The sequence below is a fragment of the Acinonyx jubatus genome, chromosome A3 (assembly GCF_027475565.1).
Source record: "Acinonyx jubatus isolate Ajub_Pintada_27869175 chromosome A3, VMU_Ajub_asm_v1.0, whole genome shotgun sequence".
In the NCBI taxonomy this organism is placed as follows: Eukaryota; Metazoa; Chordata; class Mammalia; order Carnivora; family Felidae; genus Acinonyx; species Acinonyx jubatus.
The window spans coordinates 28135713-28162709 of record NC_069388.1 but is presented as its reverse complement, the minus strand read 5'-3'; the positions used below and the strand labels follow the sequence as shown (position 1 = coordinate 28162709).

Sequence of the window (26997 nt, the reverse complement as noted above, 5' to 3'; positions counted from 1 at the left end):
GGGACCTAGTGTAAAACCCCTCCCCCACAGGCACCCCAAAAGGGGAAATCTGCGGAGGGAAGGGAACAGGAAGTTTTAGTGGCTGGGAGAGATTCTGAAAAGGCTTTCCCAGGCAGCCCTGGTGGGTACAAGAGGCAAGGGCAGTTGGATTCACCTAACTGGCCTCCACCTCCCTGAAAGGGGATGCAGGAAGAAGGGGAGTGCCCTGGCCCACGGCTCCCTGCGTGACCTGGAGCCCCTCCAGGGCTTCGTCTGCCAGTCTGACCAAGGGTAGCAGATGACAGGCTCTGAGAGGGCCTTTGAGGCCCTGACCTCAGGGTTCTAGGAGCCCGTCATTGTAAGCAGCCTGACCTGGGGTGGGGTGGGGGTGGGGAGGGTGTTCCCGGCTCCCCCTCCCCCACAGACTGCAGCAGGAACCAAGGCCCAAGCGCCTTCTGAAGGCTCGGTCACAAAGCGCGGTAGTCGGTCACCGGTTACCACATAAGCCAAGCCCTTGATCTGCTGTGTTTGAGGAAACTCTTTGTTCCTTTCAAGCCTCTATTCTCTCAGCTGGGGCTGGTGCACAGACCGAAGCAGTGAGTTTGCTCTTTCTTCCTTTTCTTTTTGGATTTTTAAAAATAACCGGCTTGTGTGTGCAGGCAGCATTCCAGAATTGGGTTCCCAGGCTGGGGTTCAAGGCCAGGCACTCCAGCAGCCCCTCGCTCCCGGGAAGGCCTGGGCGGAGGGAAAGCCAAAGGGCCGGGTGAGGAGGCAGGGCATGCAGCCTGTGCCCCAGAGAGACTCAGGTTCGGGAGCCAGCCCGGGAGGGCCCACACTGGTGCCCTCCCACCGGCTTCTGGACTTTAGTTTGTCAAGGGTAAGATAAGAGCCAATCGTGGAGACAGCTGCCTCTCTCCCTTGCTGGGTCCGTGCCAGACATCGCTGATCGATCGCCCTCCCCCACGGAGCTTGGATGAGCCCTGAGAATCCTTTTCAGCGCAGTGCTCTCTCTGGGTGTCTAAACACCAATAGGATTTGGCTTGCAAACAGACCTACCTTCCATCCCGGGACATGGTTATCTCTGAAAGGCCAACCCAAAGTAGGCACTCGATGAATATTTGTTGGATAAATAGACTTTCCTTTTCTTTTCTCTCTCTTTTTTTTTTTTTTAAATCTTTACGGCACGTCAGCCACTATTTTCGAAGCACTTGCTAGGCTGTGAACAAAGCAGAGTTCCTGACCTCCATCCAACATGTTGGGGAGACAGACAATAAGCAAATAAGCAGAGAGAACTACATCGGATGTCAGGTGGTGAGCAGAGCGATGAAGAAATATGAAGCCGCGTAAAACAATGGAGAGTGACAGGGTGTGGGCGTAGGCGCTCCTCGTAGGTAAGGTCATCGGAGGAGGGCTTCTGGAGCACGACACTGGAGCAGAGACCTCGGTGAAGCGAGAGAATCTCTGAGAGCCCATCCCTCTGAGGCTTTGAGGCTAAACTGGTTTGACACTAACATACTAATCTGCGTTGTGTACGATTCTAGAATTCCACGACTCTAAGAACCTCTAACTAAAATTACACATTTCTACTGTTCTCGCCTCCCATGAAAATGATTCTAGAATTTTGTGATTCTGAAATGTTAGGATTCACTGAAGCATCTTTTTGCTTGAATAGACCAGGATTCATTGCCTACCCTCTCCCCGCTACCCCCAGGAAATGGAGCTGAAAATAGAAACCGTCAAAACAACAAGCCATTCCAGCTCTAAGTGCCATAGTAAACAAATGGTCCAATGTTGCTCTGATGGTTTAATTGCAGCAGCTCCAGACAAGCCCATTCATGAGGGATCATCAGTTGATGGAGAGGAGGAGTGAGCCCCTTGGGAGAAGGGGTGGCTTGCGGCCGGCCCTGGGGTGGGGCAGGTCTGTACCAGCGGCCGACGCTCTGGATGTCTCTCTCTGGCCCCTTTGGCTTTGGGGATCAAGATGGTGGACATTTTGACGAGGAGTGTCAAGAGAGGCCTCTCTGAGGAGGTAGCATTAAAGCCGCACCTGACGACTGATAGGATGCCAGGTTCACAGCCGGGGGGGGCGGGGGGGGAGGGAAACAGTCCCAGGTAGAGAGAATAGCAGATTCAAAGGGTGAGAGAGCTTGGCTGGTTCCCAAAGCAATTGGAGGAGAGGAAAATGAGATGAGATCAGAAGGTCAGGAAGGGGCTGGATCCTACAGGGGTTTGTCGGCTAGGATTGGGAACGTGGAAGCTACTGGAAGGTTTTAAACAGTGAGTGATGTGATGTAATTCCATATTTAAAAGATCCTGGGTGCTCTAAGTACAGTGGACTATGGGGGGGTGGGGCACGTGTGGAAGCTGGAAGGCCAGTAAGAGACTGCGGTGTTTGTCCCCGGAAGGAGTGGCAGCGGCTTGGATCTACATGGTAGCAGGTCGATCCATCTGTTCACCCATCCCTTCTTTCTGCCCTCCCTTCCTCATCCCTTCATCGATCCATTCATTAACCGAACACTTATTAAGTGTCTATGGGGAGCCAGGCACAATGCTGGGCTTATAAAGACGAATTAAACGTGGTTTCCGACCGCAAGGAGCTCACAGAACGGCAGGTCCCTGACCCTGCAATGTAACGGTAACGAATGTCCCGGTGCAAAGTACCCCGCGGGCTCATGGGACGTGATTCACTGAGGCTGGGATGTTGGAAAAGGCCTCGTGGAGGACATGTTGGTGTCTGAGATGTTGGAAGGTCTGAGATGTTGGAGGGGCAGCTCGGGGAAGGGTGAGGAGGCAGCACGAGTGAGTGTCCTGCAAATATGTGGCTGTCCAGGTTGGTGGGATCAACGACCAGGTGCGTGGAGGGACACCACAGGAAAGGGGTTCTGGGCCAGCTTGGGGAGGGGTGGGGACACATGCCTGTGACTTCCTGCTCAGCTCCGCCTGCCCCTACCGGAGCAGAGTAATTTAATTAAGTACCAGCCCTTAAACAAGATGCAGCTGTTTAGCAGATGTTGCCTTTCACCCCAGATGGAGGCACATCTTGGCAACGGGCACAGCGTTTCCAGGGCGCTTAATTTGTAAGGCTGCGGAGAGGAAAGAAATTCAAGATGCGGCCATTATTATTTAATGGCCATCGTTCATGACACACACCCCCACCCCCCCAGCACCATGGCCACATGGCCACCATTCCTGTTGGCTCGGACTGGAGACAGAGGCAGGCCCCCGGGGAGGGTGATTTGCTGGTTCTCACTCAGAGAATAAGAGAAGAAAAGCGGAGGAAAAGGTCACCAATCTGCAGAACCCCCAAGAACGTTTATGTGAGTGGGAAGCAGCAACTTATCCCTCACTTTGCGCGAAAGGGGCACAATCGGTAACCACGATCTATTGAACTCTAACTCAAGAGCCAGGCGCTGTGCCAGGTGCTTACACATACCTTGTCTCTGCCTCTCTAATCCTCCCAACAGCCACGCTCGGTCCTACCTCAGGGCCTTTGCCCTTGCTTTCTCCCCTGGCGGAGGAACACTCTTCTTTCAGAGGCCCACAGGGCTAATTCCCCAAAGACCTTCAGGCCTCACAGTAAATGTCGCCTCCCCATAGAGTCCTTCCCTGACCAGCCTACATAAAAAGCACCTTTCTCCATAAGTCTCCACCCCTTACCTTACTTGCTTGCTTTTCCTTTTCCTTCATTACCATATATATATATATATATATATATATATATATATATATATCCTGTGTCTGTTTCTCTCCTCTAGAGTTTAAATTTCCAAGGGCAAGGATTTTTGTCTGTTTTATTCCTTGCCAGCTCTCCAATATGCACAAGAATGCCTGACTCAAGACAGAATCCTATAAATATTTGTTCAATGGGTAGAGAAATGATCAATGGATCTCACCGAACATATAAAAAGATGGTCAGGGAGACAAAATTACTCTCCCAAGAGTTACACAGCCGGCAAGGGGTGAGTTGGGATTTGAGTTTGGGTCTGTCCCTTTCCTTGGGACGTTTCCTTTTCCGTAGCACTTATCACCACTTATGTATTATTTCTGGGCCTGTGTTTGGCGTCTCTCTCCTCTCCCACCGGAATGGGGGCTCCAGTGAGAACAGAGTTCATGTGTTTTGCTCATAGTTGTCTCCCCAGCACCCAGACAGCGCTCCCCAGCACCCAGGAAGCAGCTCATAAATATACACTGAGCGACACTTCATTCTCACAAGTAATCCTGCAAAGTATGCTTCCTCTGTGCTATTTTACACATGGGGACATTGAGGCTCAACCAGAGAAGTGATTTGCCTTGCTTAAGGTCAACTGGCTAATGAATAGAGAGCTGGGATTTGAACCCAGGCCTCCTGAGCTCATTGGTCATGGAGAAGGGGACCCCCATTTAACGCTTGCTGGTTCGACTCACCCAAAGGCAACAGCTGCTTGGCCGAAAGCTCCACTCACACCCTACCAGGGAAGGCATTTCCCCCTCAAGGTCAGCAGTGTCAGGGCCGATGTGAAACTCACCCTTAATGCACAACTCCCCAGTTTCGTCCATTTAAGTGAAAACTTTGATGTTATTTTAACCCAAATCCCCCGTTGACTTCAATGGAAGCTTTGAATCCACGAGGAAGGTCAGACAGTGTTTTTGGAGGTAACATGGGCACCCAATGGAAATCATATTAGCATACTCATTATCATCAGGGCCCTTTGAATGTGTTTTTTAGCTGCTCCCTTAAAGTTGACTTGGTGACAATGGATCCTTTCTGTTCAGGAATCACTGGGCCAGAGTGGAGCTGCGGTCGGCTCCTGTGTGCTTTTCTGTGCTTTTCAAATGATGACAGTGAACCCATGTTGCATAAGGTAATGGAAAGAACGCCATCCACCAGGCACCCTGGTGGTGAATGAAGTACATTGTCTGGGTTTGAAAGAAATAACTCTTTAAGTCACTTGTGCTGGGACCCCAGGGATGGGCTCAGGTAACAAAAGGTGTTGCTAAACGGCCTTCCAAGAAAGCTGGCCCCTGTTAACGGGAGGCCCCTGGGCGCAGCAAAAAAAATAAAAAATAAAAAAAAATTAAAAAATCAGGGATTGGCCTTGGTTGACAAGATGGTTGTTCAACTTGAGAAAATTCCAGAATTGCCTGGGGAGCATTTACTACACCCAGTGCCCAGCGCCCCCACATCAGACCATTTGGTTCCAAATCCTGGGAAGTGGGGAGACCAGAAGGCATCAAAGGTTTCTAAGTGTCCTCAGATGACTCCGGTAGGCCAAGCGGCAGCTAGTAAGTAGAGCTGAACTGATCTCTTGTCAAACCAGAGGGGAGGGGAAGAGAGAAGTTGTGGGTGGTGACAGTGGAGAGGGAAGGGCGATCGCAAGTCCTCTGGGGATGTGTCCGGGAAGAGGAGCTTCGGAGAAGACACCCTGGTTTTTGTTTCTGCTCTTAGGGAAATGTTCAAACTACGGAAAAGTGGACAGAATCGTACGACGACCCCACTACCTGGTACCAGCCTCATCAATCAGCAACACGGAGTCCCTCTGGTGTGAGGGGGTTTAAGGTGCATGCTGCAGGCAGGTGGTGAGCCCCAGCTTCCCTGGGAGCCTCCTGGAAAGCCCACGCTGCTCATCAGTGATTCCGTGACAGCAGATCCTTGGCTGGAACACAGAACTCCAGCGCTGAGTTCTTGGGCTGGAACGTGATTTGACAGGAGAGCCAACAGCTGGGACACAGGACTTTTGTATTAAGGCAAAAACAGTTATATTCAAAAAGAAATTGCCACGCATTTGTCCTAATCCCTCCTTGACTTGTCTCCTTGGTTCTCTTGTTTGGGGATAGGGCCTTGGGGCTTACCCCTAAAAGGATCAAGGAGGTGAGTGAGTAGCCTGGGAACACCTGGAGGGTGACAGCTGGGCCAGGATGTCTCCAGAAAGTCCTACTTTGTGTGCTCCTTTGTTCTTCCGACAAAGATTCATGGAGCACCTCCTTCATGCCAGGGGTCGTGTTCTAAGTTGTGGGTTCACGCAGCTCACACAGTCGAGTGCAGGAGATGGATGGTCAACAGAAAGGACAACGGGCAGCAAGGCGGATTGTGACATGTAGCACTCGTGCTACAGAAAAAAAAATAAAGCAGGGAAGTGGACGAGGGCGGCTGGCGATCGTTAGTAAGATGCCCAGGGAAGGGCTCTCTGCCAAGGTGACCCAAAGAAGGTGAGGGAGGAGCCAAGAGGGAGGAGCACTCGAGGCAGAGGGAATGGCACATGCAAAGGCCCAGTGGTGGGAACATTCCTTCCAAGAACAGCGAGCACTTTGTGTGGCTGGAGCAGAGGGAGAGTGGGGGACAGGGCTGGCAGGTGATGCCAGGGAGGCAGCCGTAGGAAACCGGTGAGGCCAGAGTGGCAGACCATGAAGGCCTGTAAAGACCTTTGTTTTTCCCACATGAGAGGGGGAGTAATTGGTGGGTTTTGAGAAAAGGGATTGGAAGATCTGGCTTTTGTTTTCATGGGACTCCTCTGGCTGCCGAGCGCAGAACGATTATAGAAGGTGGGTACAGAAACTAGAGAAGGCTAATGTGTTCATCCCAAGGAACAGGGGACCGAGGCCCAGACCGGGGTGGTCAAGGTGAGCATGTCTCTGGAACCACAGAGGTGGTCGGTTTCTGGAAATGTCTGCCGGGTAGAGCCAACGGGATTTGTTGGGGTAGGAGACCAGCAGGGGGGTCAGGATGACGCCAAGGTGTTTAATCTCAGCAACTAGACAGGGAGGTTTGGCATTTCCTGAAATGGAAGTCCTGCAAGGAGGGATGCTTTGGGGAGGCATGGTGGGAAGTTGTGTTTGGAACAGGTTAAAATCTAGGTGCGTGGGCAACACAAAATGCATATGGACCTATGAACCTGGGGTGCAGGGGAGCGGCCTGCCCTGGCGTCCCGCCGCCCAGATGGTGTGTGATAGCCTGATCATAGGCAGGGGAGTGGGCCAAACACAGACCTGGGCCTCTCGTGAGCCAGGCACCGGGCCAGGCTGTGTCTTCTGGCCTCCTCAGGCCAGAGTCACGCCTGGGGCTTACACGGAGGGGGTTACTGCCCCCTCTCCATTGGCCACTTCCCATTATTAGCATTTACCCTGAGGTTGAAGAGGAAGGCTGATCCAGCCTCATTTAGGATGAAAAGGGCTGCAACTCTCAAGTTAACTGGAGCCGCGGGAGCTGTTGTCAAACTACGTGCAGGGATTGGAAGGCAGGAATTCTGAGCGCGCCTCGCAGAAGGTGGTTTAGCCTCCGGGAGACCATTCAGGACCCAGGGCTCAGGACCCAGGACAGAGCTCACTCTCGGCCTCCTAGGCAGCAGGTGTCTGCGGGCCTCCACCTCCCCTTCCGCCTTCCCTCTTCCCTCCTCTCTCCGGAGGTTTGGGCTTCCTCATTAATCCTGCGCCTTCATACGGTCTTGGCACCATCCGACCTGGCCTGGTCTTCCAGCTTTTGTGCATTTGACCCAACTGTCTTCGACCCAAACCCCAACCGGCAGCCCGGAGGGGTGCCGATTGGTTTGGTTAATGCTGATTGGTTTAGTCGAACCACCCTCAGCTGTGCTGGGTGGAGCTTTTGCCCCAGGCTATATCATTGGTTGCTGGCTAGCCTATCTCTTGTCAGCCTTTGGGTCAGGTGACTTCCCCTGCTCCAATCGGCTGTTGGGGCACTTACGGAAGTGGATACAGACTCTAAGAGCCACCGTGGCAATGGCGATAGTAATAACAGCCGCGTGAGGTATTGATCACGGTGGACTCTGGATCAGGCAGTTTGGGTTCAGGTTCAAACCCTGCCCCTACCACTTACGGTGACCTTGGGCAGCTTTCAACCTAACCGGGCCCCCATCTCCTCCTCTTTAAGTGGAGAATAATAACGTTAACTACGTCTTAGGGTTACGGTGAGGACTACTAAGCTAGGCAATGAAACATCTACAGGACATATTTAATTAGGGTTGCATTCAAAAATGTAATTAAAAATGTAATCACCGTTGTCATTACTAATGGTCGGACAGTTCTTCTGCCCTTAAGTGTTTTAAAGGCACGTTCTCACTCAATTCTTCACAAAAATGCCAATGCAACAGGCTGTGTTTTTAATCCCACCTGACGGACGTGAAAATGGAGGTACAAAGGAGTTATGTGAGTTGTCCAAGGGTCCCTCAGCTAGTGAGGGGTAGAGCCGGGTTTATAACCCAGGTTTGACTGGCCCTTGACTCAGAACCATTGCTCTGAATCATCATGTCTCCTGACGGGCGCATCTATGTGTAACTGCCCACTGTGGCCCACTTCTTCCGTGAGGCTGCGGGTAGGAGCCCCCCCAGAAGGGGCAGCACTCTGCCTGAAACTGCCCCCAGCCCCACCCCAGTTCTCCCTGCCCTCCAAAGAGACAATGCAATCTGCTGAAGTACGTTCTGCACAGGTCACCAGCTCTGATCTGCAAAGGCCATTCCTATCCCTTGTTCTGTGTGGTCCTTAACGCCTGGGTAAATCAGCAGAGCAGGGATTATTCCTCCCATTTAACGGATGCAAAGACTGAGACTCACCAAAAGGGAATCAGGATTTGAACCCAGGTTTGTCCCTTTCCCTTCCTCTATCCTCCCCACGCCCTGCAGGGCAAAACTGAAGGGAATTTGGGAGCCACTGGATGTTCTGGAACTGGGTAAAATTAAGGCGAGAAGAAACTGGGATTAGAGCTGGAAGGCGCCTCCTTGCACTGGGCCCACAGAGGCCAGGAAGTCACTGGGCCTGTATCCTGACCACTGCTTAGCAATGTAGCCAGTTCTACAGTCTCCTACTCATACTCATGGTCCGCAGTTCATTCAGGGTATAAAGAAAGTGGAATGACACGAATTTCTGGTGCCAGCTTAGTTTAATGAAATATGCCCGCTACCCCAGCCAAAGGATCGCAGGAAGGAGGGGGCATCTGCAGGCTCACGGCTTATGTTCACCTCTTCAGGCACTTACATTCCAAGCATGGGCCTTGTCCGTGCTCCAGGGTAATTTCCAATAAATGGTCCCGGGCTGCACATGTGTGGGTGCCTCAGCACCTCCCTGGAATCTGACGGACGAGGATTTGAACCTCCACCTTGCACCTACTCACTGTGTGGCCTGGGGCAAGCCACTTAACCTCTCGGGGCTTCTCTTTCCTCATATATGATCCTTTCTCATTGGGTTACTGTGAGGACAGAGTAAGATATATTCATATGGTGCTTGTTAAAGTGCCTACGCGTTTATTGTTATTTTAGGCATTAAAATCCCCTGGTCCCCCCCACAAAAAACTTCAGAACTTGCTGTTGGCATGGGAATGATTAAAAGATTTGCCTTTTAGGAACATAAAAAAAATAATTAAGAAGGAAAGGTTATTATTTTGGTGACAGCGTGGAGGATGTCGCAGGAGGGACAAGAATGGAATTGAAACATGTCCGCTAAGCATGTGTTTGGCCACTGGTAGCAAAAAAAAAAAAAAAAAAAAAAAAAAATCCAACAGTGCGACAGATTTCTAGTTTTTCCTCAATATCCACTCTCTCCTTTTGTCAACAGAATCCCTAATTTCAGCAGGACATGTGGCAGCCCAGAATGAAGATTACACTTCCCTGCTTTCTTCCCGAATCCTAGGTATGTCCATGTGAGTTCTTACCAGTGAGAAATGTTTTGTGTGGCTTCTAGAAAATGTCTTAAACAGGAGAATAAACATCTCACTCCTCTCTTTCTCTTTGCTGGCTGGAATCTGAAATGTGACGACTGGCTCTCAAACAGCCATGCTGGACCATGTGATGAATTAAAGATGGCTACTGATTCTTTGGTCCTTCTTCCTTCAAGAGGAAGAGTTTGTTTGGACTTCCCCTCCTCTTAAATCTGGGCTGGCCTGTGACTTATTGGACCAACAGAATACAGTGGAAATGATGCTCTGCCAATTCCGGACGTTGGCCCTTAAGGAAACTGGCAGATTCTGCCATGGTCTCTTGGATCCATGGCTGACAAGGAAAAGGTCCAACCACTCTGCTGGAGAGACCCCCCTGGAGAAGCCCTAAGACCTCACGGAAAGGAATGAGGGACCCGGCTGAGCTCAGCACTGCGGTCTTCCCAAACCATCTTGGTCCTCCAGATAAAACCAATCATCAGCTGAACGCGGCCAAGTGACTAGTCAACGCCCATGGATCAGAAGGACCGCCCAGCTGAGCCCTGGCCGAATTTCAGACCCGCAAAACTGTAGAAAATAATAAACATGATTATTGTTTGGGGAGTGTCTGTTGGGTACCAATACATAACCAGAACAGACCATGAGATAGAAGGTATTTGTTGAGGATGCTGTAACAATTACACCATCTGGAGGTCTGGCCGCCTCCGGATAGTTTGTCCTACACGAAAAGTAGACTCTGTTTGTTTAAGCTTTGATGATACCTTGGGTCGTGGCTCATGGCCTCAGTTTCCCCACAATTATTCATTGGAGCATTAACGCCTGCCCTGTTACCTCCTTTTGCATGTAATACAAACAGTGCGTATCCAAAAAGACCATGGGGCATGCCCAAGTCGTTATGATACATTTCATGTGTCCGTAATCGGATACGAACTTGTCAGGGGGCCAACTGCAATGGGTTTTGGAATCAGATATGTTGGGACTGGAGGCTCAACTCTGCTACTTTCTAATGTGAAAAATCGGACCAGCCACTGAATCTCTCTGAGCTTTGTTTCCTCATCAATAAAAAACAGACGATGCCTACTTCCCTTGTAGAGTCTGTGTGAGGATTAAATTAAATGAGATGAATCCATCTGGCTGATAAACGCTGAATATCTCCTATGTGCTAGGCCAGACCCACTCCTGATATTGGTGGGGTCTGGGCTCCCCCCCATCCCCCCAAATCTAAATGTTTAAACATTATACATCAAGCTAATATATTGTTTTTAACATGTTCTATCCTTCTCCTCGATGAATGTAAGTAACCTCACAACAACCTGGAAGGCCAGGTTCAGTTTGGAAACCTCAGACCCCCCAGACGTGCAGAATGGTGGCAGTGGCCCCTTCCCTTGTCATCCCCAGCCCCAGGCCACGCTGTGCAGACCCCACATGCATGTGTGTAGACATCCCATGCCTTTACAAGCTCCCTCCACCCCCATGCTCCACACTGCCCTTTGCCTACCCCCCAGGCCTAGTGTTCTGCTTCCAGAGAACATACCAGCAAGCGGCTTGCACAGGCCCTGAAAGCCAGCTTGGAACCTTTGGATTTCAGGAATCCTGGGAACCCAGAGTATGTCTAGAAAAGAGATAAAGGCTTGGGTGGCTATCTCCCCTTGGCCCTGGGGGGGTCATACACAGCTGGAGGAGGGCCAGAGAGAGGCCCTTTAATGCGTGAGAACAAGGGTAGGGTCCCCCTTGCCTGGATCTAAGGGCCAGGTCAGGCCTATGCTGGTGGGGCTCATCAGCGAATGAAACTGGTAACAACAAGCCACCTGACCCATTCCTTCAGTCTGGGCCTCGGTGTCACCTTGTCTATAAAAGGAGGACTTAGCTGATCTCATACCTTGGTCGGAGACCAAGGGCTGGCGAATGTCACCAGCAATCTCTTAGAGGCCAGGAGATCAGAAGGCTAGGGGGCGGGTTTAAGAGCTAAGTGACCAACTTACGCTCCCCGTCCTCCCTGTGGCAAGAGCCCTCCTCTAGCCTCAGCACTCTCTTTCTGAAGTCATCATCCCTCCTCGCACAGCCACAGTGCGAGTGATTACGCGGTCACACTTGGAGCCCAGCTGTCACCTGCAGTCCGAATCTGGTCTCCACCACGTACTGGACGCTCGAGGAAATGGGGAAATCGTTCAACTCCTTCAACTTCTCATTTCCCTCCAACAGGCGATTCAGCCTCCATTTTCCCATCTGTGAAAGGGGGTCATGCTCTCCCTCAGGTTTGCTGTGAGCTTGGGGCCGACACAGACACGACAGCATTCAGAAGGGAGCCTGGCACAGGCTGTACACTTACCTGTGCTCCTATTATGTTACCACTTGGTGTTATTTCAAATGATCTTGTCTGTTTTCTCCTTTACTTGTTTACGGTCTTGGAAACACAGACGACCCACAGGCAGCCCTGTCTGCCCCGCTCCCCGCCGCCTCCCGCGCGCGGCGCTCTCGCAAAGACCGAATTCCAGCCGGCGGCTGGGCCCTGATGCACGCCACCTCCCGGTGCAGATGGGGAAACTGAGGCAGGGGTGTAGCGCCTGGGAGCGAAGGGCCGCAGGGACCAGCCCCGCCGCCCGCCGCCCGCCAGGCGGGCACAGAGACGCGCTCTGAGCGCGTGTTGCCGCAGCGCGGCGTTTCTGTTCCTGGCGCGTGTGTGTTTCAAGACGCGACCCAAGCGACCGAGGAAAAGAGGTCTCCGTCCCGGTGCGCGAACAAAGGCCTGTGCACGCAAACAAGAGCTGCGCGCTTGCTGAAGGGCCTGGTTTGAGGAGTGCAGCGTGCGCCCCGGCCCCCCGCAGCCGCGCGCCCTCCTCGGGCCCGCTGGGGGCGGCGGGGCCGCGGGCGCCGCTGGCGGGGAGCAAGCCGCGGCCGACTCATCTAGACTATTCTCGGGGAGGGGGCAGGGCGGAGACGCAGGGCGCCTCCCGCTCCTCGCCTGTCCCAAGGGGGCGCGAAGGTCACACGGCCCATCTCCAGGGGAAAGCACCTCCCTGAGGGGTGCGCGCCGGGCACGCAGACGGGACTCGGGAACGCGGCCTCGTGCCCCTTTCCAAAGCTCTTTCGCGGCCACCACTCCTGTGCAATCCCTCTCGGCGGCCCGCGGAGGCAGGATAAGTTAAGCGGTAAGAGCTGGGAGTCAGGAGCCAGGGAAATCTGGATTCGAACCCAGCTCGCCACTTGCCAGGTGTGCAGCCAGGTGCAAGTTGCTCTGTCCCCTGAAGCCACAGCTTCTGTAGAATGGGGATAAGACAGCCCAGAAGGTCCTTAGGTCAAGGGCACAAATGAATCCCTTCATTCGTTCTTACAAGCCACGTCTTCAGTTTACAGAGGTGGAGCAGGTTCAAGGTTGAAAGGGGCTTTTTCACGGTCGCGCGGGGAGGTGGGGGGGGGGGGGTGGTCAATGGCAAACCTTCCAGATCTCCTGAGTGTAAGGATTGTTGGTCTCGGCAGCCTGAAGGGCGAGTTCTCCGGCAGGTTTTATACAGCTGGATGCAGGTGGAGGGCAAGGTCATCTCCCTCGGCTCCCCCCTGCCTCTCGGCCGCGCACCCTCAACCCTGCCCCCCAACCCCTACAGAGGCACAGGCTTCCCCTGGGGACGCTTTGGGAACTGGCTGGATGATCCAGTGCCTGGAGGGGGGTTGGGGATGAGTTTGGGTCCCAGATCGAAACCATTTATTTTCTCTATCGTTATTGTTGATATTATTATATTTCATACGTAAAGCCCCAGCCCTTTCGGGAGGAGCCAGCCAGCCTGCTATGCTACTCGGGCCGACCTCCACCTCTCCGCAGTTCCTCCCCGGGAAGGTAGCCTCCTGCTGCCCCCTAGTGGCAGGCGCGGTCGTGGCGGCCTGGCCGGGCTCGCAAACAAGGGAACCGCAGAAACAGGCTTCCCTTAGCGCGTGGTGGAGGCTGTCCGCGGGGAGGGCGGGAGAAAATGCAGCCTGGCTCCCCCGCGGCTCTTTGTAACCCCGCGGATCTGGGGAATCTTGCGAGTGGAGAATAACAGGCCGAAATGGAAAGGCACGGGAGGTTGTTGGGGTTTTTTTCTTTCATTCTGCTTTTATTTATTTTTGAATAGACAACACGTTTCCACGTCTCAAAAGACAAAAAAGATGGTAAAGCGAAAAGGGAGTGTCCCTTCCACGGCTGTTCCCAGCAGCCAGTTCCCCTTCTGAGAGGCGGCGATTGACACGCACCTTGTGTATATCCCCCAGCAGAAAGTCTGTGCAAATGTAAATATTTCACAGGATGGGTAGCTGCCTCTGTATGCTCCTCGGCATCTCGAAGCTTCACTTAGAAGATGTATCATGGGATTTGTTCCATGACGATTCGTACGGAGCGGCCTCATTCTTTTGAACAGCTGCATAATATTCCCTGGTACAGATCTCATAATTATTTGATCAGTTTTCCACGCAATGGCCTTTAGGTTGCTCGTAATCTTTTATAATCATATTGTTGCAACAAAATAACCTTGTACACACACCAGTGTGCTCGAGTATGAATGCATTACTTAGCTATTGCTGTATAATAAAAAGCTTTTCTTATGGTTCATATGAATCACTTGTGGCCCTGCGGATCTGGGTAGGGCTGAGCTAATTTTGCCTTGCCTCTCTGTGGCTGGAGCAGAGGGCAGGTCTGCAGGTTGTTGTCTAGGAGGAAGGGACTCAATCACGTATCTGGTGTTTGGTTGGCTCCTGGCTGGGCTACGAAGGGTGCTTGGGCAATGTCTCAATCCATAGTGCAAGGCCTTTGAAACTCCATGACTGGTACCACATTCTGTCCCCATTCTTTCAGCCCAAGCAAGTCACGGGCTAGCCCAGATTCAATGGGGAGATAGAAACCAGCTTTCCAAGGGAAGGGTGGCAAAGTCACATTGCAAGAGGGATGATGCAGGGGACGTGAACTGTTGCGGCCATTGAACAATATGTTTAAATAATGTTTCTATTTTACAATAGTTAGATTTACAAAAAAGTTGCAAAGCTAATACAGGGAGTTCCTATATACCCCTGTACCCAGGTTCCCCCATTGCTAATATCTTATATCACCGTAGGACACTTGTCACCACTAAAGAACCAATCAGTGATGCATCACCGTTAGCTAAACTCCGTACTGTATTCAGATTTCATTAGTTTTCCTTAATGTCTTGTTTCCATTCCAGGATCCCATCCAGAGTACCATATTACACTTAATCATCTTAGCTCCTCAGGTTTCTCTTTTCTCCCCTTTTCCATATTGTTCCTTGTAAAGGGAAGTCACTGTGCATAGCCCACACTTAAGAGAGGAAGAGTTACTCCCCGCTTCCTTGAGGGGGCAGGGTCTACACAAGGTGTTCGGAACTCTACTGTTACTTGTTTATGTCATGTATCACATCAGCGTGGACTCATGGGTATTTCTTCTTTACTTTGGGTCATCTAACACTATGTTATATGTTTTGTTGCTCACATTTTTCCCGTTTGGGCTAGTAAGATGAGTGGCCCCCGTGCCCTTGTGACATACCCTCATCATTTGTTTTTGGTTTTATTTTTGTTTTTGAGCACTTGCTTAGTTTCTGGCACTGTAACTACCTCCAAGTTCATCTCCTTTGTTTTCGGCCCCAGCCCTACAATCAGCCATTTCTCCACGGAGCCTGTTTCCTTTCACTGGAGAGTGGTATTGCAAATCAGGACCTTGGGGCGCCTGGGTGGCTCAGTCGGTGAAGCGTCCGACTTCGGCTTGGGTCATGGTCTCACAATTCGTGGGCTCGAGCCCCACGTCGGGCTCTCTGCTGACAGCTCAGAGCCTGGCGTCTGCTCTGGATTCTGTCTCTCTCTCTCTCTCTCTCTCTCTGCCCCTCCCCCCTCACACTCTGTCTCTCAAAAATGAATAAACATTAAAAAAAATTTTTTTAAATCAAGGTCTGTACCCTGGGTGTGCTTGTTGTGACTGGAGTCCATTCTCAGTGGGTACTATGTGTAATACACACACACACACACACACACACACACACGTATATACACATAACTGTATTTCTATATCTGTTCATTAGCATCTATATTAAGCGAAACATGACTTCATGCTAATGCCTCCCACTCAACCCCATTCATAGCGTTCATCCTATCTCTCTCCTCTTGCTTATCTAGAATCCCCCACTTCAACAGCGAGACACCTGCTCCCACCATCTGGCGTCCTAATTTATTTAATTGGGCAATTCCAGCACACATGCATGGGAGTTTCGGAATTCTCAACCCGTGCTCCCATGAGAAATAACTTTACCAACTAGAGTACAGTGCTTATGGACGGACGGTTCTTTGGCCTCTAGTGTTGTCTCCAGATATTCCCAAAGTTGTTTAGGTCGGCACATCTATTGCTCACCTCACTCGGTGAGACTATGTCTTACGTTTATGATACAGTTAAACTCTTTCTTCAAATCTGCCTGCATTACGATTCGCTTCGATTCTTGTTCGTAAAGGTCTCCGAGTCCTGACAAGTGGATAGTCACGTGCCCACTGCTACAGGGCCAGGCAGGATGGTTTCACGGCTCTAGAATGGTGCTTCACCTAATCGGCTATCCCGCTCTCTTCAAACCTGCGGCAGCCACTGGTCTGTCTTTGCTCTCTATAGTTTAACCTTTTTGTTATTCATGTAAATGGAATCAAACAGTGTATAGCTTTTGAGACGGGCTTCTTTCACTTAGCAAATACGCATTTAAGATGCATCCGTACTGTTGTACGGCTTAACAGCGGCTTCCTTTTGATCATTGAATAGTATTCTATCGTATGGATGTACCACTGTTATCCATTCACCTATGAAAGGAACTCTTAGCCGCTTCCAGCTTTGTCGGGAATATAAGGCTGCTATAAATATTTGTGTGCGGGCTTTTGTGTGAGCGTAGTATTTCTAATCAGCTGGGTAAACTTCTGAGTCATATGGTAAGTTGAGAAGTAGCTTTGTAAGAAACTGCCAAACTGTCTTCCAAAGTAACTGTGCCATTTTTCACTCCCAGCAGCAATGAGTAAGAGTTCCCGCTGCTTCGCATCTGCATCTGCACTTGCTTTTGTCAGTTTGGGGAGGAGGGATTTGTCCATTTTAATAGGCGTGTAGTCGTTGTTTACATTTGCACTTTATTTTAATTTGCATTTCCCCGAAAATAAATGAGGCTGAGAATCTTTTTGTAGGCTTGTTTGCCACCTGTGTGTCTTCTTTGCTGAGGTGTCTGTTCATATCTTTTGCCCATTTTAAAATTGGGTTGTTTGTTTTCTTCCTGGTGAGTTTGCGACGTTCTGTGCATATTCTGGATATGATCTTTTATCTGATACGTGATTTGTAAATATTTACTCCCATCCTGTGGCTGGGATCTTTTCATCCTCTTAACAGTGCATTTTACAAGGGCACCTGGGTGGCTCAGTCGGTTAAGCATCCAACTTTGGCTCAGGTCATGATCTTGCCGTTCATGAGTTTGAGCCCCACATAGGGCTCTCTGCTCTCAGCAGAGAGCCTACTTCGGATCCTCTGTCTCCCTCTCTCTCTTTCCCTCCCCTGCTCTCTCTCTCTCCCTCTCTCTCAAAATAAATAAAAACATTTAAAAACAACAGTGCATTTTACAGAGCAAAGGCTTAACAGGTGTCCAACTTAGCAACTTTTTTCTCTCATGGATTGCATATTTGGTTTTGCATCTAAAAACTCACCACCAAACCCAGAGTCAAGCAGATTTTCTCCTGTTTTCTTCTAGACTTTTATTGTTTTGTGTTTTGCCTTTAGGTCTGTGATCTGAGTTCACTTTAGTTACTTTTATGTAAAGTCTAAGGTCTATACGAAGGATCTTTTTCTTCTGCATAAGGTTCCAGCAGCAGTCAAGAGACTATCTGTTCTCCATATAACTTCAATCTTCTAAAGTGTAGTAAGACTTTTTTTCTGTGGCCTAACCTACGGAACCCTGGAGAATGTTTTTCTTTTCTTTTTTTTTTTAATTTTTTTTTCAACGTTTATTTATTTTTGAGACAGAGAGAGACAGAGCATGAACGGGGGAGGGGCAGAGAGAGAGGGAGACACAGAATCCGAAACAGGCTCCAGGCTCGGAGCGGTCAGCCCAGAGCCCGACGCGGGGCTCGAACCCACGGACCACGAGATCGTGACCTGAGCTGAGGTCGGTCGCTTAACCGACCGAGCCACCCAGGCGCCCCGGGAATGTTTTTCCATTAGAATCTTTAACGTTATAGTCGCAGGTATTCTAAATTCCCTGTCTGATCATTCCAACATCAGTGTGATATGTGAGTCTGCTTCTGATGTCTGTTTTGTCTCCGAAGTCTGTATTTTTCCTTGCCTTTTGTTCCTTCCCCTGGGGGAGGCTGAAGAACCAGATCTGGAGACGGGAAGATCATCCTGGATTGTCCAGGGTAAATGCAATCACAGCCGTCGTGTAATCACACAGAAGAGGAGAAGGCGATGGGACCATGGAGAAGACAAATAGACTCTCAACCGTAAGCCAGAGAATGGCGTCCGCCGCCAGATGCAAGGAAACGCTTCTCCGCTAGAGCCCTCAGACGGTGGCAGTCCAGCTGCCATTTTAGCCCAGTGACACTGATTATGGATTTCTGGCCTCCAGGACAGTAAGGAAATAACATTTCTGTTTTTGTTATTTACTTATTTACTTATGAGGGAGAGAGATCCGGCACGCATGGGGGAGGGGGGGCAGAGGGAGAGAGACAGAGAATCTTAGGCAGCACACTCAGCGCAGAGCCTGACCCGGGGCTTGATCGCACGACCCTGGGATCCCGTGTGACCCGAGCCTAAACCAAGAGTCGGCCGGCGCTCATCAGCCTGATCCACCCAGGTGCCCCAAGTTCTGTGGTCTTAAGCCACTGGGTTCGTGGTAATTCGTTAGGGCAGCCTCGGGAAACTAACGCAAGCCTGCCTTGTAAATTTTTGTTGAAAGCTGGACACGTTGTATAGGATGATAAAGAGTGAGGACTGGCGCTAATCTTTCTAGGAGCTGAGCTGCACTCAATACTTGTAGCTCTAGGCACAAGTATAGGTTTCAAGTTCCTCTGTGTCCTTGTTCTCTCTTTCTTTTTCATTTCTGGAGCTTCCCTGTGGTTTGCCGTAATTTCAGCCGTCATGCACTATTATGATTCTGGAGCCTTACAGGTGTGATGGTAAAGCTGGGGGGTGGGGGCATCCCTGACCTTCTAATGAAGTTTCAGGCTTTTAGTGGGTTCCTCTTATCTCAGGAGCATGGGCTTTGGGGAGTGTTTCTATTCCTCCTCCCGAGGTAGCGCTCCCCTCCCCCTGCTTCTGGTATCTTCTCTGGCTAAAACAGCCCAGCCTATTCACTCTGTTGTCTAGGGTATCCCCCCCCTCCCCTGCCTCGCTTGAGTGAAACAGGAAGTCTGGAGAGGACTGAAGAGGCACAGAGTTCCTTTTGCCTTAGCCGTGATAAAGTCTCTGAACTGCCTTCTGGCAAAGTCCTATCCACCAGAGCTGAGGGGGAAGGTCCCGGGAGGACTTTACCATGGCCTCTCTTTGCCTCTCCCCGCCAGAGCCACATGGGGAGCTCTCTCAGACCCTCCCCCATTGGAACCTGGTGAGGTTCCTGGAGGAAAAAGCTGCAAAAGTAAGAGGTCTTCCCCACCGCCCATGACCAGGGTCCCCGGAGACTTCTGTCTCTTATGCTGGTGCCCAAATCGCCTTCAGCAGTTGGAAGCCAGTCTTGGGTGCCGTATCTTTCTGGATGTGCCTGACTGCTCAGATTCTGGGGTCCCAGTGTGCCTTGCAACTTCAGTTCTCGGGTGGATTCAAGAGTAGTCATTGTTTTTCAGCTCACCTAGCTTTTGCTTATGGTTAAGACAAAAGCAATGGCTTTTCAGCACTTTACGTGTCAGACTTGACACCAGAAGCCCCTGTTGTGGCCATTTTTTATATCAATCTACCACTGCAAGTACGAAATTATGAAGGGTCACAAAATCATAGGGCTATAATGTTGGGATCATAAAGACATTGGCACATAGAGTTTTGCAACTGGGGAATCATAAACTCCAAGAATAAAAATTCCCCAGATTGAAAATCACCGTGGGCTCTCCACTGCTTACAGGGTGCTCGTGAAATGATCGTAAATGTGACATAAAATGTTTTTCAGTATGGCCCGCCCCATACCTCCAGCCTCCTCTCTCACCACCCAAATCCTGTCCCCGCTGCCACTCCCCCCACGAGACGAACTCGATGTCACACTCAGGGGTCCAGTTTGTGCTTCTGAACTAAGTGAGATTCTCTGATGCACCTGGAACGTTGCCTGCAACTCGGCGATCCCTCAACAGTCATTTGTTATTCTAATGAATGAATACAATTATAAAGCTCTTATCACAGCCCGTAGCGCATAGCGCGAGCAAGTATTGTCAGTGGCCAGTCTCTACCGTGCACCTTGAACCTTCACATATAGTGATTTATTCTATTTTCATAGCCTTACGTGGCAGGTACTCTCATTATTCCCCTTTTAAAGATGAGGCACAGAGAGGTGAGCACCTTACCCCAGGTCACCCAGATGGTAAGTGCCAAAGCTGGGATTTGAACTCAGGGGAAGTGCGCCAATGGATTGTAATCAGCATGAAGCTTCTGCTATTGTGCTAATGCTAGATGTGTTACATACATACGGGATCTCTACTCTCATGATAACCTTCCATGAAAAGAATGGAGAACCAGAGAGGTTAAGTGGCTTGCCCAGGGTCACACAGCTAGTAAAAGCTGGAACTAAAGTTCAAACCGGGTCTGTTTCCTCTCAAATCCTACCCTTTCCTATTCTCAGCATGGCTCCTGGCTGTCTCTTGAGGGAAGGAAAGCCTTTGCCACCTTGCCAAGCCATCAGACTCCCACTCTTCCTTCGAGAGGTAGTTCAAGGGTCCCTTCTGCTGTGATGCTTTCCTGGGCTCTCCCTCACCACCCCAGCCGCCCCAATCTGACCCTTCCTCCTCGAGCCCCCATACCCCTGACCTGTACCCGCAGGTGGTCTTGGGGGAAAATCAGGGCTCTGCTGAGTGTCCTCGATTAATCCTTTGTGTGACCAACTTAGCCTTGATTTTTTTTTCTCACCTGCAGAACAGGTGCTGAGAAAAGCACCCCCCTCATGGGTCTGGATGAAATATGCACACGCCTTGGCCAAATGCTTACTGAAGCGCAGTGTCATTATATACGACGCTGTATATAATGATCTGCTTAAATGTCTGTCTCCCTCACTTGACTTGAGGGCAGGGACTGATTCTGATCTATCTTTGTGCCTCCGGCACCCAGCGCGGTTACAAGAGCTGTTAAATAAATGTGAAGTAAATGAATGAAAAAGAAATAAATGAGTCTCAGAATTCTAGTCTCATAATTCCACACATAAAATCGAAGACCCTTGCCTCACATGACCGCAAAGACGGGAGGTTCTTGGAGAAGAACTTTCTGAGGCTGTTGATCTTTCTGACTAGCATCCACCGTTAGTAATGCACTTTATGTCGCTGTCCAGTGTGAACACACACACACACACACACGCCTAGACACACATACACACGCACAGAAATTTTCATGAAACGGCGTTTTTCCTAACTATGTGGGATAAACCCAGACATTTCCTCTTGTCTTCTCTTACATCGTCTCCTATCTTTTCCATTCTTTTATTTGATTAAAAAAAAATTTAATGTTTATTTATTTTTGAGAGAGAGAGAGAGAGAGCCAGGTAGGGGCAGAGAGAGAGGGAGACACAGAATCCAAAGCAGGCTCCAGGCTCCGAGCTGTCAGCACAGAGCCCGACGGGGGGCTCGAACTCACAAACCGTGAGATCATGATCTGAGCCGACACCAAAAGTGGGACGCTTACCCGGCTGAGCCACCCAGGCGCCCCTCGTCTCCTATCTTTTCCATTAAAAAAAAAAAAAACAAAAAAACTACTGCTTTGGGTCCATTCAACTGATTTCATGTCCCAAGGTTGCATCGTGGCCCATGGTTTGAAAAGCCCTTTCCTCGTCCCACGGCTCTGCCAGAACCTCCCTCCAGCATCCGTGACATGCATCCAGCGCCCCTGGTGAAGGGAAGTCCCCCCTCAGAAGGTAAGAGGTTTCACTATTGGACAGCAGCCTTCAATGTTAGAAAGCCCTTCTTCCTCCGAAGGTGAAATTCACCTCCCTGGAACTTCCCCGTTGGCTCCTGTGGGGCTGCGGGTCTCTATGAAGGCGATCACTCCTCCCCGGGCTTCACTTTCTTCCTCCTGCTCCCACGCACGTGCCCCACTCCCTAAGTGCACGGAGCCCGCGAGTCCATCATCAAAGCCACTCTTTGGGCCTTGATCTTCACCTGTCATCTCCTGTTACTTGCTTTTATTTTCTTTTGCTTTACGGGAGTGGGGTCACTGGAGTCCATCCATCCAAGTGGTCAAAGTCTTTGGTCCCGGAACAGGGAAGCTGTTGGCACTGTGGGGGATATCAGAGAGTCTGGAGGGGTGGAGAGGGGCCGGCGACGGCAGGGACTCAGGCCCCACAGAGGGGCCCAGCCAGGGTCGCCGGTCCTGAGCGGCCTCCTCTCCTCCCTGTCGCCACCCCGCTGCGGGATGCCTGCAACCTCTGGGGAAGCTCACCTCCTCTCAGCGAGGAGGCCAAGGGCCTGTGGCGGCTCAGGCCACACACCGAACGGGGCCCGGTGCGGGCTGAAAATGCAGGGCCCCTTGTTCAAAACTGTTCAAAAACGACGCGTTTCAAGCCAGTGAGGGCACAGCAATGAGCGTGAGTCTGTCCCAGTGTGGGCCCAGCCCAGCTGCAGGGATCTCGTACCCGTGATGCCGACCCTGCCCTTTGTCTGGGGAAGCAGGTTCAGCAGACATTGTGTGAGGGAGCCCTGGGTGGGGCTGGGACCCCAGACTGCAGGAAATGAACCCGGCTCATGAAAGTTCAGGCAAGGGGGACCTTTGAGGTCACCTGGCCCAAACCCCTCCATATCCAGTTACAGAATCTGAGACCCAGAGAGATGCCCGAGGTCATCTTGCAAATTGGTTCCAGAGCTGAATCGCAACCCCAGCCCTGGGATCCTTCCCTCTCCCCCCACCCCTGCCGCTCCTCTCCATTCGTTTCCAGTCGCCCCTGCCCCGTGCCGTAGCGAAACCCGTCACATGCTGACGGCACCTTGCAAATGTCTCTCTCCCCTCTCCGCCGTCTTTTCCCCAAGCTCCAGACTCCACCGCTGCAGTAGCCTCTTGCTTCCTCTCTGACCCTCCTCCCGCCCCACTCCCTGAGCCACCTGAGTGTGAGTTTTTAACTTACAGATCAGGTCCTGTGCCACCTCTGCCCTCAGCCTATCGACGCACTGCATACAGATTGCGATCCCCCTCCTTGCCGCAGCCCACAAGATCAGGCCCCGTGGCTTCTCCCATGACCGTCTGCCCCCTGCCCTCTGCTTCCGCACGGTGACCTTGCTATGGTCCAGCTGCACCCAGCTCAAGCCCACCCTGCATGCCGATTCCTTCTCTAGAGCATTCTTCCCCGCGATGGCCCCCTGGCTTCCCTTCATTCAGGTCTCAGCCCCCAGGAGGTTTTCCCGTGCGGTCCTTCATACCAGTTAACCCCCCCCCCCTGAACTGATGGTACCTATCTGTTCCTTTATTTTCAGGATCCCCTGTAGAACACGGCTTGCCGGAGGGTGGAGACCTGTCTTGCACCCTGCTCGCTTGCATGGTGCCTTGCTGGCCCCCGGCATGTCACTGGCGCCCTACGAAGAGCTGTTGAAGGGATGAACAGACTCATAATGAAATGAATTCATTTAGCAAGCGTATTCGCAGGTTATTCTGGGCCAGGTGTTGTGCCGGGCACAGAGGACTGAGATGTGAAGCAAGCGGACAATGGTGCCTGCCCTCAAGGAGTTGGCTCACCGTCTTGGGGCAACACAGATCTTTGGAGGAGCAGTAGGGCGACAGGGGTGGCTTGGCGAAGCCGAGCCTAAGCCGTGTCTAAGAAGATGAGGTGAAGGGGAATGGGAATGGGTCCTCGCAGTTAGGGGGTGGATTTGGGGGACCATCGTCCCTTTTCTGAGGAACTAGGAAGGCTCTGTCTCCCGGGTTCCTCAGCCCATTAGGCCGGGGCTGGGGTCCGCCCGTATGATGAGCTCCCTTGGGGCCCTCCACCCATAAGACGTGCTTGCACATTGTTTGAGACCCGCTTCCTGCTGCCGCTGGAATCAGGAAGAAGACTGGCGTGGCTCCACTCAGGAAACCCAGCCTCGCCCGGTGGTCATGAGGCCCAGCCTGGGTGAGCCTTGTGGGTACCTTGGCACTCCTCAGACCACCCCCGAAAGGATTCCAATCTCCCACTTCTCCTCAAGCATTCCAGCTTCACATGACACCCTGCCCATGGCTACCCACCCCCTACAGCCCCAGCCTGGTGTTGCCAGTCCCTCCCTTTCTTGTAGATGGCATGATTGAAGCCTAAGGGCAGAGCAGGGCCCTTGAAGACAAAATCACTTCCTCCGGGAAGCCTTCTGTGCTTTCTCATCAGTAGTGCCTCCTCCTTTTCCTTACGCCCAGAGTGCACATCCTCTCTTGTTTGTTTGTTTATCCAAACGTCCATCCATCCAACCAACAAACATTCACTGAGCACTTACTAAGCTCCCAGCACGTGTTCACAGTGGTGACCAAAAACATGGCCGCTGCCTTCACAGAGCTTACAGTCTAAAAAGGGGAATTGTGCGGCTAGTTGCAAATTTAAAAACGAATCACAGCTGTGATAAATGCTATGCGAAACATGTACCTGAACCTATGTGGTGGTCGGGGGTGGGGGTGGGCATCAGTGTAGGGACAGCTTTCCCGAGGAAGGAATGTTTCACCCAACGCGACACTGCCCACAATGGCAGCCGGTAGCTGCATGGGGCTACTGAGTACTTGCAATGTGGCCAGTGCCACAAAGGAAATGAAATTAAATGTATATATATATATATATATATATATATATATATATATATTGAAGCAAACATAACATTATGTTAGTTTCAAGTGTGCAATGTAATGATTCAACAATTCCACACGTTACTCAGTGCTCATCATGATAAGCATCCTCTTATCCTCTTTAACGATTTCACCCATCGGATTTCACCCACCTCCCCTCCGGCAACCACCATTTTGTTCTTTGTGTTCAAGAGTCTGGGGTTGGTTGGTTTGTCTTTTTTTCCTTAACTTGTTCATGTGTTTTCTTTCTTCAAGTCCACATACGAGTGAAATCATATCGAATTTGTCTTCCTCTGTCGGATTTATTTCACTTAGCACCATACTCTCTAGGTCCGTCCATGTTGTTGCAAATGGCCAGATCTCATGCTGTTTTACAGCTGAGTAACATTCCATTGTGTATATACATTACATCTTCTTGGTCTGTTCATCTGTGGATGGATACTTGGGTTATTTCCATATCTTGGCTATTGTAAATAAGGCAATAAATATAAGGGTGCAGTTATCTTTTCAAATTACTGTTTTCATTTCCTTTGGGTAAATGCCCAATGGTAGAATCACTGGATGGTGTGATAGTTCTATTTTGAATCTTTTGAGGAACTCCCGCAGTGTTTTCCACAGTGGCTGCACCAGTTTGCATCCCCACCAACGGCACACAAGGGTTCTTATTCTTCCATATCCTCACAAACACTTGTTATGTCTTGTCCTGTTGATACTAGTCTTGTCCTGTCGATACTAGCTAGCTATTCTGACAGGTGTGAGGTGATACCTCATTTTATTTTGATTCGCTTCTCTCTGATGATGAGTGATTTGAGCATCTTTCCAATGTGTCTGTTGGCCATCTGGATGTTTTCTTTGGAAAAAAAACGTTTCCAAACATTTTATTTATTTATTTTTATTTTTTTTTCAAAGTTTATTTATTTTTGGGACAGAGAGAGACAGAGCACGAACGGGGGAGGGGCAGAGAGAGAGGGAGACACAGAATCAGAAACAGGCTCCAGGCGCTGAGCCATCAGCCCAGAGCCCGACGCGGGGCTCGAACTCACGGACCGCGAGATTGTGACCTGGCTGAAGTCGGGCGCCTAACCGACTGCGCCACCCAGGCGCCCCTCCAAACATTTTAAAATCAGAGTGTTTAACGGGGGGTGGGGGGAGGGTTTCATATTGAGTTGTAGAAGTTCTTGATATGTTTGGGATATTAACCCCCTATCGGATATATCATTTGCAAATATCTTCTCCCATTCAGTAGGTTGTCTTGTCATTTTGTTGGTGGTTTCCTTTTCTGCGCAAAAGCTTTTTATTTTGATGTAGCCCCAAGAGTTTACTTCTGCTTCTGTTTCCCTTGCCTCAGGAGACAGATCTAGAAAAATGTTGCTAAGGCTGATGTCCGAGAGATTACTGCCTATGTTTTCTTTAAGGAGTTTCATGATTTCAGGTCTCACATTTAGGTGTTTAATCCATTTGAGTTTATTTTTGTGTATGGTGTAAGAAAGTGGTCCAGTTTCATTCTTGTGCCCGTAGACGTCCAGTTTTCCCAACACCACTTGTTGAAGAGACCGTCTTTTTCCCCTTGCGTATTCTTGCCTCTTTTGTTGTAGATTAATTGACCATATAAGCGTGGATTTATTTCTGGGCTTTCTGTCCTCTTCCATGGATCAATGTGTCTGTTTTTGTGCCAGTACCATACTGTTTTGATTCCTAGAACTTTGTAGTATATCTTAAAGTCTGGGATTGTGATACCTCCAGCTTTGTTTTTCTTTCTCAAGACTGCTTTGGCTATTTGGGGTCTTTGGTGGTTCCATACAAATTTTAGTATTTGTTCTAGTTCTGTGAAAAATGCGGTTGGTGGAGAAACTGAGTTTCTAGTTGTATTTCTTTAAATATTAAAAAAAAATTATTTTTACATTTTTATTTATTTTTGAGAGATGAGAGAGACAGAGCCCAAGTGGGGGAAGGGCAGAGAGAGAATGAGACACAGAATGCAAAGCAGGCTCCAGGCTCTGAGCTATCAGCACAGAGCCCGACGCGGGGCTCAAACCCACAAACGGTGAGACCATGACTTGAGCTGAAGTCTGATGCTTAACCGACTGAGCCACCCAGGCGCCCCTGATTGTATTTCATTTTAATTAATTTAAATTTAAATTTAAAAACTGAAGCAGTGTAAAAATATGTCTATTATATTAACACAGCTTTATTGCCTTAATAGGGCTACGTTTCACTTTGTTGAAACTTTCAAAGGCTAGAGGAAAAAATCATGTAAAATATCGTAGTATTTTTCTAGTGTTTACATGTGTTAATGATACTATTTCAGATGTTGGGTTAAAATGTGTTAGCTAAAATTAATTTCATGTTTCTTTTTACTTTTTCAACGTGGATACTAGAAATCTAAAACTCCCTGTGGCTCCTGCTGTATTTCCATGGAGACAGC

General features: G+C 50.2%; 3 long non-coding RNA genes across 8 annotated transcripts; 2 read left to right on the top strand and 1 right to left on the bottom strand.

Annotated features, from left to right (window-relative positions):
- Window positions 1-10696, top strand: LOC113602495 (uncharacterized). 5 transcript variants are annotated; one of them, XR_008289175.1, is made up of 6 exons: window positions 1-575; window positions 1170-3938; window positions 4107-5241; window positions 5405-5515; window positions 9517-9591; window positions 9733-10696. It is a non-coding gene; the product is annotated as an uncharacterized LOC113602495 (long non-coding RNA). The 5 variants fall into 5 exon arrangements; XR_008289174.1 differs by having other exon boundaries at window positions 4076-5241; XR_008289173.1 differs by having other exon boundaries at window positions 3-575; window positions 1170-4204; window positions 4732-5241.
- LOC113602497 (uncharacterized) lies at window positions 8061-13028 on the bottom strand. 2 transcript variants are annotated; one of them, XR_003423956.2, is made up of 4 exons: window positions 11946-13028; window positions 11726-11842; window positions 11151-11228; window positions 8061-9151 (listed from the first exon to the last, which is right to left on the bottom strand). It is a non-coding gene; the product is annotated as an uncharacterized LOC113602497 (long non-coding RNA). The 2 variants fall into 2 exon arrangements; XR_008289176.1 differs by lacking the exon at window positions 8061-9151 and adding an exon at window positions 9451-10183.
- LOC113602496 (uncharacterized) lies at window positions 12524-21170 on the top strand. The gene is made up of 4 exons (XR_003423955.2): window positions 12524-12765; window positions 18052-18229; window positions 20419-20500; window positions 20709-21170. It is a non-coding gene; the product is annotated as an uncharacterized LOC113602496 (long non-coding RNA).
- The last annotated feature ends 5827 nt before the right edge of the window (window positions 21171-26997 follow it).